Source organism: Rhinopithecus bieti, unplaced genomic scaffold, assembly GCF_001698545.2.
Source record: "Rhinopithecus bieti isolate Rb0 unplaced genomic scaffold, ASM169854v2 scaffold_1618, whole genome shotgun sequence".
NCBI classification, from domain to species: Eukaryota; Metazoa; Chordata; class Mammalia; order Primates; family Cercopithecidae; genus Rhinopithecus; species Rhinopithecus bieti.
In genome coordinates, this window is record NW_016803937.1 from 2,934,457 (window position 1) to 2,942,867 (window position 8,411).

The following is an 8,411-nucleotide window of genomic DNA, read 5'->3' on the forward strand; positions in this document are numbered from 1 at the left end:
GTAGAGTTCTAGCCAGCAGCAAGCCAGAGCTACAAACTCAGAAACGATGTGAGTTTCCATCGTCCGCCTGGGAACTGGAGTGAAAACCAATGTGCTGATGCATTTCCTGAGTGAGCTGGTGCCTGGAAAACAGGAAAGCCAGGACCTATGCATTTTTATGGGCACCCAACATGGGGTTTTAGAGGATGGAGGCCTGAAAGTCAAACAATGCATGTGAGTTGTTAAAAGAGAAGAGGGAAGCCATGTGCTTTTACATTCAAGTGAGACATACAATTGATTGGAGGCCAAAGGCATCTCACGCTGATGAAAAGCTAAAAGACAGCTCAACCTTGAGTTCTGGAATGCCTCCTACTCTGGGCAGAGCCGTGGCAAAGAGCAAGGATTGCAGGGTTGTAGACTTTCAGGAGACTTGAGGGGTCCTGACAGCCACCCCAACCGCCACCTCCAGGCAAGTAGATACTCACCATCCAAAACTAAGGTTTTTTGTTTTGTTTTCTTTTGTTTTGTTTTTTTTCACATTTAACTTTTTCCCCAAAAGTATAGTAAAGTGTTAAGGTTGGGAGTTGCTAATGCACTTTTATTGGAAAAGCCTCAAGTCAGACAGCTCATATTTGGGTAATGGGATTAGCTATCACTTACAGGAACATGGTATGTCCCGGATGGAGGTTATCAATGAGAGAGAGGGGCTGAGAGAGGAGATGGAAGCCAGTCCTGTCCCAAGAGCACGCAGCTGGGAAGTGCTGGGTGGGGTTTGAGCTCAGGCACACTGGACCTTGGAGCTGCGATCTCACTTCTGAGCTGTGCATGTAGATGCTGCAGCCACCATGCTCAGGTCAACCTGGCATCGAACGCTTAGTAAGAGCACAGGGAATAAACGCTAAGACTGCTGGGCTTGGCAAGCCATGGGGTACCTGGGGCTGGAGGGGCCCTTTCTTCCAACCATCCTCTACCTGTCCACTTGGCTGTGCTAGTTTTATTTAATTTATTCAGTATTTTAAATCACAGAAACAACCTTACCTTCCCCCCTAGGCCTCTAAATTTGGAAACGATACTTGCCTCATAACCATGTTAGCTCTGTTGGCCAGCTTTTCCTATAGAATTGTCTATGTTTCCCTATATTCTTTGCACATGCTCTTGGGATTCTTTTTTATTGTTTTAATGCAATATGCTTCTTCACTTAGTAAATTATAAGCATGGGCTGGGTATGGTGGCTCATGCCTGTAATTCTGGCACTTTGGGAGGCTAAGGTGGGAGGATTGTTTGAGCCCAGGAGTTTGAGGCCAGCCTGGGCAACATAGTGAGACCCCATCTCTACAAAAATTTAAAAGATTAGCTGGGCATGGTGGCACACACCTGTATTCCCATCAATTTGGGAGGCTGAGATGGGAGGATCTTTTGAGCCTGCAGTGGGCCATGATTGCACCATTGCATTCTAGTCTGGGTGACAGAGTGAAACCCTGTTTCAATATATACATACGTGTGTATGTGTGTGTATACACACACACACACACATATACACACACACATATATATGCATGGCTTGGTTCTCTCATTTTCTATTTTAAAGGCCATGTAATAACTCACCATGTTGGTGTTGATGATGTAACACCCTAGCTGCTGGTTTCTGGGCGTCTCTCTCTTCTCTAACCTAAAACCATTGGTGGGAACATTTTCACGCATAGAACTTTTAAAGTCTTGTTTGCTCATTTCCTTTGACTATATTTCTAAAAGCGAGATTTTCCTAAATTAAGGTATATGACTTTTTTTCTTGTCATTCTTAATATACATCTTTAAATCATTTCCCAAAGGACCGTAAGAAATTGCACCCCTGCTGGTGATGTCACAGGCTCCCAGATTCCCTACGGTAGCTGCCGGCTCTGGAGGTCACTGCCGTCTGCAGCACTGGCTGATTTAACAGACGTAAAGGGCTCACGGGTTTGCGGAGTCAGACTCTTATCTGTCCAGGGAAAATATGTTTTACTTTTGCCTCTGTAAGGAGCTCATGTAAGACGATATTCACATCTTCTAATTTAAACCATACTAATTTATTAAAATAATTATTTTGCTTTTTTTTTTTTTTTTTTTCTCGGCATCAAAAATACTCAATAGAACATGAAAGTCTGAAAAAAAAAAAAACCTTGCCTTCTGCAAAGGATGTGAGCTGGCTGGCGGCCAACAGTCGGACTTCGCCCCTCGTAAATACCTCCCCTTCCCGTTAGGAGCCACGGTTCTGCTGCAGAGAGGGTGGCACTCCCACATCTGCAAGGAGTGGGGACCCTGAGGCTGGCTGCCCAGCCCCATGATGGTCTTCTAGGTGGGGCATAATGACTTATTCACGACCCCCGCACTAGCCACACAGGAGAGGCACAGGCATATTGTTGCACGGCAGTGACGGCAGGGCTGGGCTGTTTCCCAGGTAGCTCCCCTAGGCCAGGCGATGCTGCCACCCTAGGGCCAGGTGCCTTCTCCTCCCAGCAAGGCAGTAAGTGGGGGGGCTGCACTGGACCCAGCCCCCCTGCAGTAGGTGGTCTTCCCAGGCGTCTCCAGTCCTGTCCACCATGTCTTCTGCAGCAATATCACTCTCAGCCCTTCTCTCTGCTCACCTGGGGGAGGAGGACCTTTCCCACTGCACTTGTTGTCAGTGCCGCTGCTTTGTCAAGGAACCCTGGAGAACGCTGCCTCGAGATCACAGCCAGGGCAGCGGGCAGGTGGTGTTGGCTGGGGAATCCGTTGACCTGGGGGAAAGTTCATTTCATCATGACTGGTACAAACTTAAAGCTACATTTTTGACCAAGGGACAAATGCCAGGCTATAATCTACACGTTAGGATGCTCACGGCACTATAAGTAAGACTAGGCGTGTGCTGTAGTTTGCATGAGTTTCACGGCTCCAGCTTCCAAAGGGCTATAAAGGGGTTTGCAAAGATTTGGGCACTGTAGCAGAACATACTAGAAAAGACATGCATTTGGAATCACATACACCAGGTTTAAAGCCCAGCTGTCAGTCGCTCACAGTGTGACTTTGGGAGGTCACCTCATCTCTCTGAGCTTCCACTTGTCATCCGATTAGAACAAGGATGGTAATAACAGCCACCTCTGGGCTACAGTGGGGATTGCAGAAGTGAGGCAAGGACCTCAGCATGGTGCCCACTGGCAATTTGCGCAAATCTTCCTACAGTGATTTACATCTGGTGAACATTAAGCCAAGACAGATGAGGGCAGGGGTGACAAAGGCCCCTGCAGTGAGGTTGCAACAAGAAATGTCCAGTGTGGGGGTCTCAGGCACTGGCCACAGATCAGCTCTGAGTTCTCCCAGAGTCACACTGACAGCTCTGACATCTCCCAAAGTCAAAGGGAAATAGGATGATACCAAAATTTACCGGGGCCCCTAAAATAAAAGCAAAGCCAGTATTCAGAGCATGACAGCTGTTTCTGATATCGAGAAATTTCTCCATGAGGTTTTAAAAAATATGATTTAAAAAACTGGAAACCATGGAAATGTCAGGCAATGGGACATGTTAGGGAAATTAGATTAAAGCCACTTGAATTATCATGAGACTTTTAAACAATTATCATTAAAATTTAAAGGTTTCTATAAAATGTAAAAAAAAAAGTATGTAAAATATATCCTGGGATGTTGGCATCAAAAACGCTAATGGATTGGAAGGTAAAGATCACATTTTACATTTTTTCGAATTAATCATAGCTGTCTGTAGAAGTTTATTCTTTCATGTGCATTTTAGAAAATCAGCATGTCAAATCCTTCAAGGGTTCTGTTTGGATTTGGCGGCTGCTTCCTGGGATGCGAAGGTTAAACTCAAAGGGAAATGGCAGATCCGTACAGTTCAGTCATCCCACCCACAAACAGGATTGCTTTTCATTGGTTCAGGTTTCTTTCACATCTTAATAACGTTTTCCATTTCTCCATAAAAGTTCTGCACTTTCCTTGTGAGAGTGATTCCCAGATGCTTTGCAAGTACCGTAATGCTGTGTTATTCTGTACCGTGCTTTAATGCGTCTTCCAGTTGCATTGTGCTTGCATTGGGCATGGCTGTTCACCTGTGTATGTTGAGCTCACACAGCAGCCTCACTGTACTTTGTCGTGTCCTTGCTCACCCTTTCAAAATATTTCTGTGCCTGCACAGACATTAAAAGATGCAAAAGGTTGTGTAAAATGTTGAGATGCTCACTCACTCTTTCCCCCTGTGTGTTGTCCCTGCCCCTATCCTATGTGCAGCTCCTTTGAATAGGGATCTGGCTCTGCTCCCCTGGGCCCCAGGGATGCTCAGGTTCTGCTGAAGCATCCCTCAACCACTGGTGACCACAGTCAGAGAAGAGCTATCCTACCTCTCCCATCCATCAGCTGGGATGACTCTGAGGCATGTTCTACAAGCCTCCTAGAGTTTTCCAGCAGGATACAGCTCCAGGTACCCACGGGGCTCAGCCTCTTGATAGTGAACCTTTTGTTGACAGCCTTCCCTTCCTTGTCTCACTTCTTCACTCCCCTACAAGTATTTCCTGGGATCATTTTCCAAACACCCTGCTTGCATTCCTTGCCTCAGGGTCTACTTTTTTGCGGGGGAAGGGATGGAGTTTTGTTCTTGTTGCCCAGGCTGGAGTGCAATGGCACAACCTCAGCTCACCACAACCTCCACCTCCTGGGTTCAAATGATTCTCCTGCCTCAGCCTTCTGAGTAGCTGAGACGACAGGCATGTGCCACCACGCCTGGCTAATTTTGTATTTTTAGTGGAGACAGGGTTTCTCCATGTTGGTCAGGCTGGTCTCGAACTCCTGACCTCACATGATCCACCCGCCTTGGCCTTCCAAAGTGCTGGGATTACAGACATGAGCCACAGTGTCCGGCCAGGGTCTACTTTTAAGGGAGCCCAGAGAAGACAACATCTGAATCATTATCCTTGTGAATGCTCCATTGGCCAATGAGCTTGAGTTGGGGTAGGGGAGGCCATCAGTGTCTTCCTGCTCAATATCATAGACTCAGTGCTTAGCATAGTGCTTGGCCCACATCTAATGCCTTGATAATGATGTAGTCAACAAATAAATAGGTAGATGGGTAGGTGAGTGGAAGGAATGGAAGGAAGGAAAGGTATGATGCGGATGAGGATGGTAGAAGAAAGGAAGAATGGATAAAGAAGGATGGATAAATGGACAGATGGATGGATGATAACAGAAAAAAGTAGTGGGTACAGATGGAGGAGAATAAAAGGATGGCAGGATGATAAGATGGCTGGGTGAATGAAGGATGGAATGGTGGATGAATGGATGGATGGATGGTGATAGAAGAAAGGATGGATGGATAAATGGATGGATGAATAAACGGATGAAAGGATGGATAAATGGATGGATGGATTGATAGATAGATGGATGAATGGATAGACGGATGGATGATAGGTGTATGAGTAAAAGGAAGGATTAATGAAAGGAAGATTGGATGGATGGATGAATGGATGAATAGTTGCTGTTGAGGAGGTGGGAGGAACCTAAGACTCCTCAGATCATCCTCAATTCAGAGGCCTTCTGCAGTTTCTGGTAGAGTGTTTTGTGTTCCTCCCACACTCCCCTATTGCTTACAGTCCACATCCTTCTCTGGTGCTTCAGAGATAATCACTTTTACCCCACCCTTCCCAGGAATTACAGAGATCATCCTCCATCTGGAGGACCAGACCTCCATCCTCCTAAGGACCTTGTTTTGGGAATGAGCAAAACAGAAAACCACAAAGCCAAGCTGGGGTGGATATTATGGGCTTTCTGTTTGGCTCAGAGAGAAGGCTGAAGCCATCCCTGCCATCTGGTGACTCAGACCTAAATGCCTAAAGGATATATTGTCCAGGGCATCCGGGCAGGGAGTGGGAGAGGACGTCCACCTGGGCATCGCTGGAGGGGTTCTCCATCCTCTGCATCTGCCCCACACCTGCCAGCTCAGACTCCAAATCCCTATCCCAGGAAGTTCTGTTGCTTGCACCGTCACTGAAAGCTTAGGCTGAACTAGCAAAGCTCCCCAGGCGAGGCGTCTCGATGGTTTACATTATCTGACTGATATTAGATCTTTTCCTGAAAGCCTGGTTTAATGAGGGGGGAGGGGAGTCAGTGTGTGGCCATGGATTTCTGAAGCAAGGAAATGAGATAAATACTTTGGAGGGACAAAGAGAGAGAGAGAGAGAGAGAGAGAGAGAGAGAGAGAGAGAGAGACTAGGCAGACATGGGATGAACTGGCAAATGTGGGTAGCCTTGGACTCACCACATAGTGAAATAAAGTAACAGCTAATGTTTGAGGGCTTCTCATGTGCTAGCTACATGGGTTAGTGGAAAAAGCTTTGTTAGAAACTATCCAACAATTGTGTTGGGCAGGTGACATTACTAGCCTCATTTTACAAATGAGGTCCTGGAGACACAGAGAGGCTAAGTCACTTGCTCCAAGTCACATAGCTGATTAGCAGAGGGGCCACTTCCAACCCTGTCTATTCCCTGTGTTGCAACATCATTGCTTCTCTGCCCAGTGTCTATCAGACTCAACACCAGGTCATTGGATATGACTGATTTATTTCTTTGATTGTTGCTTCCACTAAATGGATAATTTGCCTCCTTCTCTGGGAGAGACAGCAAAGGACTATGAAGACACTTGCCAGTCCATGATGTCTTAGGAAGGACTTAGGAGATCTGGGGTCATGCCATTGCACTCCAGCCTGGGCAACCTCAGGTGATCCACCCACCTCGGCCTCCCAAAGTGCTGGGATTATAGGCGTGAGCCACCTCACTTGGCCAGCAACTGCTCCTTCTTCTAGAGACTGTTCACAGTACTTTGGCTCAAAGGAGTCACTTTCACACATCACCACCATTGACACCAAGAGGTAGACCGTGACAGTGCGGAAGCTGTACCCAGAAGGGCAGCTCCTGTTCCTGCTTTGTGGCATGGAAGCACACATAGACACCCAAAAGATTGAAGAATTTCTGGAGGCACTGCTGTGTCCTTCCAGGTACCCCAAGCTGAGAACTCTAAACCCTGAGTCAAACACAGCTGGGCTGGACGTATTTGCTGACTTTTCTGCCTACATCAAGTTCAAATGCAGGACTCAATGATACTCTGGACAAGGGGCTCCTGAGAGCCCTGAAGGTTTTAGACAGTTACTTGACACCCCCCTTCCCAGATGAAGTGGATGACACCAGTGCTGAAGATGAGGGCATCTCTCAGAAGAGGTTTCTGGATGGCAATGAGCTCACCCTGGTTAACTGCAGCCTGTTGCTAAAGCTCCACATAGTCCAGGTGGACTGTGAGAAGTACCAGGGCTTCCCCATCCCTGAGACCTTCCAGGGATGGCATTGGTGCTTGGGTAGTGCCTATGCCTGGGAAGAATTCGCCCCTACCTGTCCACATGATGAGGAGATCAAGCTGGTCTGCAAAGAAGTGGCCAGGACCCTCAAATAAGCCCCTCCCAGGACTCCCTCAGCCCCCTCCATTTTCCCCACAAAGGCCCTCAGAGTTATCACATTGCTACCCAATGGACACAATTCAAACGGCCAGTGGTCAGGGACTCCTGGAGCACTTGTGCAGGGGTGTCAAGGGGGAAGGGGGAATAAGGGAAAAGAATGGGGATCCTGGGTGAGATTCTTATTGTGGGGTGGGGCAGGTAGAGCAACATACTTCAGTAATAAAATACAGAATTTAAAGAAGATTAGGGCAGGTGCAGTGGTTCACGCCTGTAATCCCAACATTTTGGGAGACCAAGGCGGGCGAATCACCTGAGTTCAGGAGTTCAAAACCAGCCTGCCCAATGTGGTGAAACCCTGTTTCTACTAAAAATATAAAAAATCAGCTGGGTGTGGTGGCGGACACCTGTAATCCCAGCTACTCTGGAGGCTGAGGCAGGAGAACCACTTGAACCTGCGAGGTAGAGATTGCAGTGAGCCGAAATCACACCATTGTACTCCAGCTTGGGCAACAGAGGGAGACTCTATCTAAAACAAACAAAAAGATTAAATGGGGTAGTGCATAGAAGTGCACTGAGGCAAAACCAGGTAAGTCACACTTATGAGGATGGTTTTCTCGTTGCAAACCCTAATCCCCACGTGTCAGAGGCTCCATACCCAGCAAGTTTTTTCTTCGTCTCATAACAGTGCAGCACTGATTTTCCCAGTTGGTTGGTTCTCATGGGAGGCTCTCCTCCTACCATGGTATCGGGAGACCTCTTAATTCAGCAGGTGGAGAGGATGGAGGATGGGAGCTGGCATGTTAGATTTTGATGGATCAGGCCCGGAAGTGATCAATGTCACTTTTGTCACATGTCATTGGCCACAACTCAATCACTTGTTTGTCCCCAAATGCAAGGGAGGTTGGGAAATGTGGATGGCTGTGTTCCCTGGAGGAAAAGGAAAATGATTTGGAGAACGACTTGCTG

At 47.3% G+C, this 8,411-nt stretch overlaps 1 pseudogene; it reads left to right on the forward strand.

Moving 5' to 3' along the window:
* LOC108520028 (chloride intracellular channel protein 1-like) overlaps positions 1–7,441 on the forward strand; it is a 29,831-nt pseudogene extending 22,390 nt beyond the window's left edge.
* The last annotated feature ends 970 nt before the right edge of the window (positions 7,442–8,411 follow it).